Source organism: Toxorhynchites rutilus, chromosome 2, assembly GCF_029784135.1.
Source record: "Toxorhynchites rutilus septentrionalis strain SRP chromosome 2, ASM2978413v1, whole genome shotgun sequence".
Lineage (NCBI taxonomy): Eukaryota > Metazoa > Arthropoda > Insecta > Diptera > Culicidae > Toxorhynchites > Toxorhynchites rutilus.
Window position 1 is genome coordinate 127055949 of NC_073745.1, and position 12211 is coordinate 127068159.

At 37.1% G+C, this 12211-nt stretch overlaps 1 protein-coding gene and 1 non-coding gene across 24 annotated transcripts in view; one reads left to right on the forward strand and one right to left on the reverse strand.

The window, feature by feature from the left end:
- LOC129764935 (protein muscleblind) overlaps positions 1-12211 on the reverse strand; it is a 799891-nt gene that overhangs the window by 752925 nt on the left and 34755 nt on the right. The window lies entirely within an intron of this gene.
- Positions 10544-10689, forward strand: LOC129772394 (U4 spliceosomal RNA). The gene has a single exon (XR_008742610.1). It is a non-coding gene; the product is annotated as a U4 spliceosomal RNA (small nuclear RNA).

A 12211-nucleotide genomic window follows, 5' to 3' on the forward strand; every position in this document is an offset into this window, starting at 1 on the left:
CCGATAAACCGGCCGATTAGTTCCGCAAAGAGATCCGTGAATTTCCAGAAAGATGGGAAAAAGTTGTTACTAGCGATGGGCAATACTTTGAACATTAAATTTGTAACCATTTTTGCAGAATAACGCATAATTTTTTGAAAAAAAAAACGACGAAACTTACCGGCTCTACTATTAGCTTTAAATACTGTTACCTTCGTGAATGTGAAAACTGCCCAACAATGGATGAGTTTATAAAATGGAAGAGCTACAGGAACGCAATTTGATTGGAATCAGTCATGAACAAATCATTTCTACTAATCGATGCGACATAGAAACTCTTGTAAACTTGTAATGAGTCCAACAAAACCATTTGAAAGTTTGCTTGCTTTATTTCCTTAATGCATATGCAATATACACACGTCTCACCCTCCCCCTTCTCCTCTCTCTCCCAAGTAAAGCATAACTTATAATCAGTCCTTGATATTAACATCATAAACATTTAAAGTATATAAAATTGATTTGAATCACCTCAAAACCGCTAAATACACCACTGAGTTCTCGTTTGTGTGAGAAACCCTCTGAGTCCACCAACTTTGAAGCGTTATATTTCGAGCTTAACCTGTTATGTTTTGGGTCTCCTCATGCCAACAAACTGGAGGGCCCAGTCAAAATTTTGAGAAAACCAGTTTTGAGTCGTTTTCTCGCAATTGCGTCAAGTGGACTTATGGGGTCTCTTACGTTTAGAAAATACACTGTATCAGGAAAAGTGATGGTTTGTTTTTTATTTTTTATTTTTTATCTGCGGTCATCTTCTTAGCGCTCCATTTCTCAGTATGTAAAACACAACTATGAACACTTGACTCACGTACATTTCACATCGAACATCGAATGACGATGCGCACCGTCACTTTCGGCAGCATAAACATCAAACACACTTCCGTTCAAATCGTTTCATTCGTTCTATTCTATCGATTACAGTGGATCGATTTTATAGATCGTTAGTACATTTAAATACACAATATTGTTTATTTTTTATTTCATAAACAACATATCCACTAGCAATAATTGTTAACATGCAAAAATTATATATTTGGAAAATTCATTAAAATTCGATGTTCCACAAAGTTTGTCAAAAATAGTTTTACCATCTTGGAAACATTTTTTGAATTTCCACAGGACTTCTATTTTATATGAAAATTTTTAAAAAAAAAATCAAAAATACATATTTTAGATATTTATATTTATTATATTTATTAAGTTATATCTTATTAAGCTTTTTTTCGTAAATAAGAAAAAAAGTGCTATTTTTTTCTCAGTGTATATTTTTTTCAATTTTGAACATCAATGCTCTATAACTCTTTCTAAGACACTATTTCGGTAGGACTCATAGTTTTTGAGATATGAATTATCAAAGATTTCTCTTACTAAAACCGATACGCCCTATTGAAAAGTTACACTTGAGTCAAAATATTCCCAATTGCTGTGGAAAACTCATATTTCCTCCAACCCGAACGGAATACAAACTTTCATTCGAATCAAAAACTCTCATGTTTGTCATTTGTCGATTTCATTTGGAATTGCTCAATTATGGCAGCACCTGAAAAACAAATAAATGACACTCTTTAGCTGTTATTTGACTTCAATATTAAGAATACAATGTTCCAGCATTTATCGTGACCATCGTTTTTACGTTGGTTAGTAGAGCGTCACGCTCAGAACAAACGATCTTGGTGTATATCAAATTTCCCGGGTTATCATAATTTCCACACAATGAATAAATGGAAATTTTTGCTGTTAGTCCATAGTATACCTATAATTCTTCCACAAAGAAGTTAATCAATATTTTCTTGTATGCTCGCTGCATACCGATTCAACGCTCCAACCAGCTTCCAACCATAGACTTCTCAAATATATGTACAAGTGATGCTTATCAGAGTGCATTCGATTGGCATCTTATCCTTTAAATTCAGAGCACTGGTCGGCGGAATTCCCGTTGGGCCTGGGTGAAGTTTCGTTTTTGGTATCTCATTCCCGCTAGCCGCACCGTTTTCCCCCCAGTTACAGCGCCAGTGCCCGAGTTCTCTCGTTCTGCCTGGCAGGGCATTAAAGGAAGCAAAAGTCAAAAAGCAAGTGAACTACTCCCAGTTGGGATCATCTGCATGCATAAGTCAAAGAGCAGCATTCCTTCGCCGATGTTCTTCTGTAGAGACGTTTCTTGGAGTCTGAAATAGCATAGCTCAGCATATACCTCGGGAACTCCGAAACGGATGATACCGAACCGATATTGCAATTTCTTTTTATTTTATTTTATTTCACCCTTTTGGGTTACATTTCTTCTTTTTCATCCTCGCTGGCAATTTGCTATGATCGGTACATTGAAGGAACCTCCCCACCACTAGTCAGCTACAAGAGAAGCATGTCATGAGAGTTCAATTCGAAATTTCGATGGGATTGGCTTCCATTCCGCGAACTGTACGTTTCTTCCCCATCTCTGAACGCGGAACGGTTCCCAATAAAATCATGCTTTCTTCCTCTGGCGCAAAAAAAAACCCGTGGCCTGACAGAGTTTTAATGCGTCTTGTAGATCTCAATTAGAGCTGTCACTTGGGCGAACACGTTTTATGGCCTCGACCGGATTCTGTTACCGCATCAAAGAAGACCACCCCCGCACGTTGCAGCTGTTTTTTATGGTCACATATATACATACATACATATATGTGTCAGGTTGTGACTCTCGCACGGTTAATATTAGGTCTGGCCCCTGCTTGTTTTCACTCAACCCTTAATGCAGATACGAGCGAAAGCAAAAAAAACCCAAATCGCACGGTTTGCCCGACTGAGTTTTGTTTTCATTTATATGCGAGGAGAAAGCATAACTGTTTAAAATACATATGGCGCCACACCAGCTGTAACGTTCGGAAGCCAAGTAAAAATTAGTCAGGGCGCGAGAACTCGAGATTCGAAGGCCACGGTTTGGCTTATACAGGCTTTGGCTATATTCAGACGTAACACTGCTACCAAGCATATCACCATTTCCGTTCTCGGTCAGGGTCGACTCGATGGGAAGGTTGTGATCAAAACCGCAATTCGGCTTGCAAATTTTTACATAATTTCGTGGAAGTGGCACAGCAAAACTAGATTATTCCAGATATCACACAAATTGCGCAAATTGAATATCACATCAGGAGATTGTGGTTTTAAATTATAGGAACGCACAGAGTTCAAAATTTATGTTGGCTCTCGCTGTTACAGTTCATTAAATAAAATGTCCAGTTATACATTATTTTCTCTGAAGCTGCCTTTAGTGATCAATATCTCACGTAGTATGTTTATTTATTTACAACTAGATGTACCCTGCCACGCTTTGATGTGGCACATTGTGGTTGCATGGTTGAGTTGAATTTTTCAATTTTTTCATAACGTAACACCATTCCTAGATCTTTTTTTGGTGTTTTGTATACAGCGTGGCACATAAGTCACGCAAGCGATTTGAACAAATATTCCTCTGACACATATATATATATATATATATATAACCTCTACGACGGCAGTCGAACAACTGAACCGCTTAGGAACCAACACGCTCGATTTTCATAATAAAAATCTTGAACAACAATAAGTTGTGCTACAACATTTCATCCTTAAAATGCAGATTTTAAAAACTTGTATTTTTGATTCCAATGAAAGTGTTTATTCCGGCGTATCGATTTTAGTAAGAGATATCTTTGATAATTTATATCTCAAAAACTATGAGTCGTACCGAAATAGTACCGAGTTATAGAGTATTGATGGTTGAATATGAAAAAAATGTACACTGAGAAAAAAAATTAGTACTCTTTTTTTATTTACAAAATAAAAATTCAATTTGCAATATCCAAAATACATATTTTTAATTTTTTTTTTAATTTTTTCATACAAAATAGAAGTCATGCAGAAAATTTAAAAAATGGGCCCAAAATGGTAAAACTATTTTTGACAAACTTTCTGGAACATCGAATTTTTCGGAATTTTCGAAGCTTCGAATTTTTGTATGTTAACAATCATTTTTAGCCACAAATTATGAATCCTGATGTGATTTAAAACAAAAAAGGTTATTATCAATCTCCTTCTAAATGTAGCCATTCTCGAAATATTTAAAAAAATATTTCTAATTTATTGTCTTTTTTATAGTAAATAATCCCTTTTAATATTGTGTTATTACGTCATGTTCATGAAATTTTATGAATTTGCTTATAATTTCCAACAACTTTCCATCAGCAGAAAATTTAGCTTGTTGGTGGTCAATCTCATTCGAAGATGACGACAGTATCAACATTCTTCTTGATTTACGTAAATTGATTCTCTTTACTATTGCTCTTTGAGTAAACAAACAATTGATCATCCATATTTCACCAAATTTCAGAATTTAATTTCATAAATACCTTGATCGATATCAGAAATATCTTCTCTTGATTCTGTTACGTCCCAAACACTATACATTAGGGCGTTTCGGCATTAAGAAAAATATATATATTTAGAATATTGTTATTTATCCCCTCAATATAATACAAATATTCACAATTTATTTACGCTGCAAACTACTACAACTGTATTTTTTTTTAATCAACCCAATTATCCACAATATTGTGAGTATTTCAACTGCACTAGTTTCAACCGTATAGAACAACAGTCAATGAGAAAATAAAATTTCATCACAATATATTACAAAATTCTAAAAATTTCCCAAATGTTGTACTTTAGAATCCGGAAATTTCGATTGGCCGGCACCGTAGTGGCAGATTTACATAGTTTCTAAGCAATTTTAGTATTAGAAATATTAAAAATCACGGCCGGTCGGTATAAATAGGTATACCACATATGTATATCAGAAAAATGGGAAGTGGGAGACCAAAATACTTTATAATATTGATCAATATATGAATTAAGAAAAAAGTCATGACCTCATTAAAAAATAAAAAAAAGGTTTCAATACAAAATCTTGCGAACAAATTATATAACCGATCATTTTGACAAGTTGGTAGTTCTAGTGTTAAAATACCATCGCTAGCCATTTTACCAGCCTATATCTGGGAGCATTGGATTACCACGTCGGTCATTATTCTCAATGCATCCAGGATAAGAATGGTTATTGTATTTGAATTAGTTAATTGTTTGTTATAAGTATAACTATTTCCAATATTTTTCAAACTTTTTAAATGTGTTTTTTCAATACACTTTCAAGACAGGCTTCTAAACTCTTTCACTTTTTAACTCAGAGTCAATTGGTTGACCTTTTTTGTGGTAGATTATAATCGCAGAAGGATACTTGGTTACATGACGCCTAGCAATATGTCTCTATATTATATCCGTATCATTCTGCAGTCTTCCAAACTTCTTCTAGCCTTTCCTTAGAATAAAAAAAGGAAACCGAAATCCTCAGCATGACATTTAACTATCCGGAATGGGCAAATACAAATACAGAACATGAATGAGCAGAGCCAACCAGCCAGCCAGCCTAATCCATTGATTCTTCGTAACTGTGTATCCTTTTTGTACCATTTTAACCAAAACAGCAATTCATCCCTGCCGATGGTCGGCGAAAGTTTGCCGGCTCGATTTCTTCGTTGTCTTCCTTCCAAGTATTTCGGATAAACATGCATGAATAATACAAAAATCAACATTATGCAATATTTTCGTTATTCGCTACGCTTTCGCCTCGCTATCTGTGGTGCGAGCCTTGCTTTTCCCCTTTTTTCCTCTCTCTCTTCTTTCGCCAATGGGGACGACGATATTCTAGAGTAGTTTCGGAACAGCAGATACATTTTATTTCATTTTATACTGCTGAATCTTTTTTCCCTTTTTGCATCCGTTCGCTCCCTCCGCGCGCCTCTATCAGATGGGAAAAATCCTCGCGAAATGACCATATCGTCTCATCGAGTGTGTCACCTTTCGCCGTTTTTCCTCGTCAGTTCGAATGTCTCTAGTATATGGTTCACCCCTTTGGGGTTTCCCTTTTGTGTGTGTGCTAGTTTTTTTTTCTGTTATTCGGACATTTGCAAGCGATGCTTATGTTATATTTATGAATAACTTTGACTATATTGGATTTTTGTCGCTTTTTCGTGTTTTTAGAAATTTCAAACCGGCGGAAGAGACTGCGGGTTGATCGTGACACTTTTTTTTGCGCTCACTTACTCGCGTGTTATTGCCCCTTTGGGACTCTGGACTATAACATTATACTTTAAAGGGTGTGTCACATCAAATTGCATCACGGAAAAAACGCTGTAGAAATTTAATTTTTAGGAATTATATCTTCAGCTTTCGCTTATAATCAGATAAGAGTGTATAGATCACGTTGGCCATGCTTCACTGTCAATTTTTCGTAAATTTGGAAAAATGTCGTCGTACGAAAAAGAGCGTCGTGAATTAATTCTGCGCACTCATTTCGAGAATCCGGAGTTGTCACATCGGGACATCGGTAAGATGCTGGGAATCGTCCAATCCACGGTCAGCAGAGTACTAAAACGATACTTCGAGAACCTAACCATCGACCGGAAGGTGAAGAACGGCAAAAATGGATGCTCCGTCAGTGAAAAAGATCACAAGCGCGTAGTTAAGCAGTTTAGATGTGATCCGAGTAGTTCGGTCCGGGATGTCGCCAATAAACTGAATTTGTCAAGTTCATTCGTCCAGCGGACCAAGCAGCGGGAGGGCCTGCGTACATACAAGGTTCAGAAGGCTCCTAACCGCGACGAAAGGCAAAACATGGTGGGGAAGACGCGAGCCCGGAAGCTGTACACCGAAATGCTGACGAAGCCGCATTGCCTGGTAATGGACGACGAAACCTACGTCAAAGCGGACTTTCGTCAGCTGCCGGGCCTGTTGTTCTTCTCCGCAGAGGACAAATTCAGCGTTCCGGAGGAGATTCGCAAGCAGAAACTATCCAAGTTTGCCAAAAAGTACATGGTGTGGCAAGCGATCTGCTCTTGCGGAAAGCGGAGCGCCTCCTTCGTGATGACCTGCTCGGTAAACGGGCAGGTTTACCTTAAGGAGTGCCTACAGAAGCGCTTACTACCACTATTGAAGCAGCACGAGGGCCCGACCATCTTCTGGCCGGATCTCGCTACGTGCCACTATTCAAAGGACGTGTTGGAGTGGTACGAAGCCAACGGGGTCACCTTCGTGCCAAAGGAAATGAACCCGCCCAACGCGCCGGAGCTTCGCCCAATAGAGAAATATTGGGCGATTATGAAGCAGGCCCTCCGGAAGAACCCAAAAGTTGTCAAATCGGAGGCGGACTTCAAGAGAAAATGGATTTCTGTTAAAAAAAAACTACAACCTGACGTTGTACAGAACCTTATGGAAGGGGTAAAGAGGAAGGTGCGAGCATACGGGCTTGGGCTCGAAGTATGAATAAATACAAAATGCCAAAAGTTGTTTAATAGTTTTTATTTTACTTTCTAAAATTTTCAAAAGGATCGGTCTACTGGGCGAATTTCTACAGCGTTTTTTCCGTGATGCAATTTGATGTGACACACCCTTTATGCCTAATATTACCAACTAATAGGTGGGTGATGTATTCTAGCAATCAGCTTCCAATCGATTCCAGTTAACCTTAGTCGAGAGAATCGAGGATGATCGGTTAAACAAATATATTCCTGTCCATCAGTTCCGATGGCAATTTCCTTCGGAAACCGGCTGGACGACTAATAGCCACACCTCACGTGCGACCGTCCCGATGATGGGTTCAGAGCATTTGCCTTTATTTTCCCGGCCGAAACGGCAATTGACTGGTGATTTCTGGTTTCTTTCACGCACAAACGAATCTTTACGGTGATTTACACGTTCCTGTCCGTTTATGGTTCGTTAGTGATATGCCGAGAAGACTACTCCTCTCGACGGAAGTAATTCCGTAGTAATTGTGATAATTCGGAAAGCAAACATACGCCTTCGGTCGTTCGATTTTCCGGTTCCGATACCGTGACTGACTGCTGGCGATGAACCGCCCAATGTGGGGAACTGCAGACAAACATTATTAGTGTGAGTCAAGCCATTCATCGATTATGAGTTCTTTACTGCAATGAATTAGTTACACAAGAGAACGAACGACGTGCGTTGCTGTTAAGATTATTAGTTAGCAAGCAGAAATGTTGCCGACGAATCAATTAATAAGGTTTGTTTCATTACTAATTTTATTGAGGGGAAATATTTCGTTCGATTTGCCGCAAGACGATTTATTGAAGACTAGAAAAAAAAATACATGACAGTCCCAAAATTATTCGATCAATTATAGGATCAAGAATGCTAATGTTATACATTTTGACGTAGAACTACGTCTTTCAGGAAGGGTTCCAAATCAGAAAACAGGTCACGTTTTTATGAAATAAAATTAACGTTAATAACTATTTTCACCGTGAACGAATTCTCATGATTTGCATACCAGTCAAATCGGAAATTCCTTAAGATTTGTTTGATGTGCTATACATTACAATTCGTTAACCTCTAAATGGTTTAAATTCATGAAAACCGTAAGAACTTCCTTTTTACCCATACATTTGTTCTGCCGATTTGTGTGCTAACCCTACCCGTATTTCGAATGCTAATTCGAACATTTCTTAACAGATCGAAAGATGTTTGCATCAATTGATAGGAAATATTTCTACGCGTATATCACAATGAATAAAATATTATTTTTCATGAGATAAACAATTGAATAACTGTAAAATGTCAAGTATTATCTAAAGTCCCTAACTGCCAAGGGTTGGTTGGCCCGATTTACGGTTTCCCCAATACAGACTTCAAAATCGATGTACCTGTGGAAATCCGTTTTGCAAATATACATGCAAGTCGGGGATATTTTTTGTTCCCACCGAGTTGTGTTTCCCTAACACGGACTTCAAAGTCAATGTGCCTGGGGGAATCCGCTTTTCAAATACATGCAAGTCGGGGGTATGTTTTGGTGTTGAGTTGGAGTTGTACTCGCTCGTCGTGGTGCAGATCGGAATATGTTTCCCAAAAACGTACTTTTAAACTGAGAAACCTGGTAAAATCGTCATTTCAGATACTAGAGATGAATGAACTTTCGCGGTTCGAGAACTACGCAAACATGAGATGTGCGATAATTCCAGAGGGAAATGTAAAATACAGTGATCGTTTGACAATGTTTCCTTTCACATATTTTGGTAGTCCTAGGCATCATATCAAACGTAAAAGGACGTTCATCAAATTTATTTGTAACGAAGAACATAATCTATTACAAAAATTTCGATGCATTCCAAAATAATTTTCGAATTGGCAAACAAGTGGATTGCATAATATAATTGCGTAGTTCGAAAATATGCGGTCGTATCCTAGATACAACCCCTTACAATTTTTTTTCAATTTTCGAAAAAAGTATATCTCTTCCATGCCAAACTTGAATGTTAAATTTTGAATCAATTGGAAAAATTAACGCGTCTACAACAAGGACTGAAAAGTTTTGTGCGTTGAACATAAAATGTATTTTGACGTAAGACTACGTCTTTCATTTCTATACTGCGGTGTAAGTTCGAAGTTTCGAAAACGAAAGCGTTACGCCGGAGAACGAGATTTTGAACGTTAATAGCTCCAAAACCAACTGAACGAAATTGTATGATATACACTTCATTCGCAAGATAACATGTCTACGCGTTCTATGCCTGTTACTTTTTGATTCAAAACTTGTTTCAATAGCCTTAAAAGTGCTTTCAAAACAGGTATAAAAGCGAAATCCACTCAGTTATATAGTATATGGAAATATAAAATAACAAAAAAATAAGTAAGTGATAATCATAACAAAGAAGAACAAAAATGTTCTGTATATATACAATGTAAATTAGCTAAAAATATAAATAATATCAATGTGTGACTTGACTTGAAATCCACTCAGTCAGCGCAACATTGAGGTACCATCGCTGGAATGAATGGATGTTTTCCTAACACAGACTTATAAACCAAGGAGGCAGGGGAAACTGGCATTGCAAATTAGATGCAATCAGCGGGTACTTTTGTACTTGTTTGCGTTTTTGCAAATCGGAATGTTTCCCTAACACAGACTTCAAAACCATGGACCCTGCGGAAAACTGGCATTGCAAAATTGATGCAAGTTGTGGGTACTTTTTACTCGTTTACGTTTCTGCAAATAGGAATATATCCGTAACACGGATTTCAAAACCATGGAGCGTGTCAAATTGGCATTGCAAATGAGATGCAGGCTGCGTGTACTTTTGTACTCGCTTGCATTTTTTGCAAACCGAAATGTGTTTTCCCAACACAGATTCCGAAACCAATAAGTTGGGAAAATCGGCATTGCAGATCTTGGCAGTACTTTTATACTCCCATGCATTTTTACACTCCGGAATTTGTTTTTCTTACGTGGTCTACAAAAGTGGGTACAACTTCTACGCATACCGTGTGATGACTAGGCAAAGTATTGATACCTATTTGCTGCGATAACCACTACCATAATACATGAATTGACCTAAATAGGGATTTGTTTGCAATTGAATTCGTAAATTGTTTCATTCATTCACTAGTTTAATAAATAATTTAATCAATACATACAAAAGATAGCTCTGCGTAGCAGCGATATCGTACCCAATGAGGAACATTCGAGGTGCGATTATTGCTAATTGAAAAAATACAAATAATTACTAAACCAACGGCAGTCCTACGTCAACCTTGCGGTTATATTATAGGTATAACCCATCCATAGTTTTTTTCCAATATTTTATTTATTCTTCCACTAGCTCTTCACATTTTATCTAGCTGCTTTACTATGTGCCTGTACCATGTTACACATTACCGTGAAGACGTTTCACGTCCCCGTTTGGATCGATCGTAAGTAAACGCAGCACCCATCTTGTTTGAAGACTTTTCATGTATAAAGATTTATGTGAGAAATTTTCCACACGTTCTTTTAGATGGTTACGATGTTCTTAATCTCATTTAATTTCCATTGAGTACAGAATACGTCCAGTTAAATTCCTTGTCTGATGTAAATGCATCATGTATTTGAATGATTGATTTTATAATATAAACTACAAAAAAAATGCTCTTCCGATTTGCATAGCAGCCTTGCCAAACTTATATAGAGGTTCTCAGATTTTCTCCAAAATTGACAGTTTTGTTCCTAATCGAAAAATATTAGACCCGTATTCAGAGAGACTTTCTGGCTCGTATCCTGATATCCTAACAATCACTCAATTTTACCTAATTTCTCTAAAATGATCCTGATTTATCCTAAGTTTTGAGTTTTTTTACATTATCACAATATAAATTATCCGTAATAAATATGAAGTGGTTTCTGTCAAAGTTTCCCTGGTTGGAAATGAGAACTGAGAAATAGCCTACAAAAAAGAGCTCTCCGGTCCTGACTTGTATAATGATTGGTCTTTCTTTCGTATATTATTTATTCCGAAGCATTTCACGTTATCGAAAGTACAGTGTCTATATTTATTAAACTTTGAAGTTGACGGGGAAGAAAGATTCTCTATCAGACTGGCACACTCGAATGCAGTTTCATATTTTTATATTTTGACAGAAAATACTTACTTGGTGTTTTTTGAATGCTTAAAACACGTGGTGAATTTATTCCACCTGAAAATCCATTATGATTTTTGCTTCACTATGACAGAAAATGAAGCTCAATGCCAAAAAAAATGAAGGTCAATGCCGTCAACGCCAATTGAATGAAAGAATATTTAGGATAATTTAGCGAGACTTTTTTTTCTCTCACTCCAAAATCCAGTTCGTACCGCCACTGATCCACCGTTAATGAACATTTGGTGAAGCTTGGCCATGTAAATCTTTACGATGTGTAAGTTCCACACAATTTGATTGAAATACCTTCAATGGATTGGATTTCAATCGCGACTCACTTCGAAAACGCAACGAAAATGCCGTTTTGAAGAGTTTACAACAATTTTTTTCGGCAAAAAAAAACAATGTGTACGCGAAATAAACAACCTTAAGCTTCAGCAAAAAGTCGATCTTCAGCCGAAGAAAGTCATACTCTGTGTCTGGTGCGATTCGAAAACAATTCTGTATAATAAGCATTTACCAAGTAACATGTCGGTAAATACCCATAAGTACTGCTAGCAACTGGACAAATTGAAGGTAGCGATCCAGGACAAACATCGTGAATTAGTCTATGTTATAGGCATGATCTTCCCATCAGTCCCACGCAAAGCTTCATGTCCCGATGAATTACAAAAAAAAATATTTTGGATTCTGGATG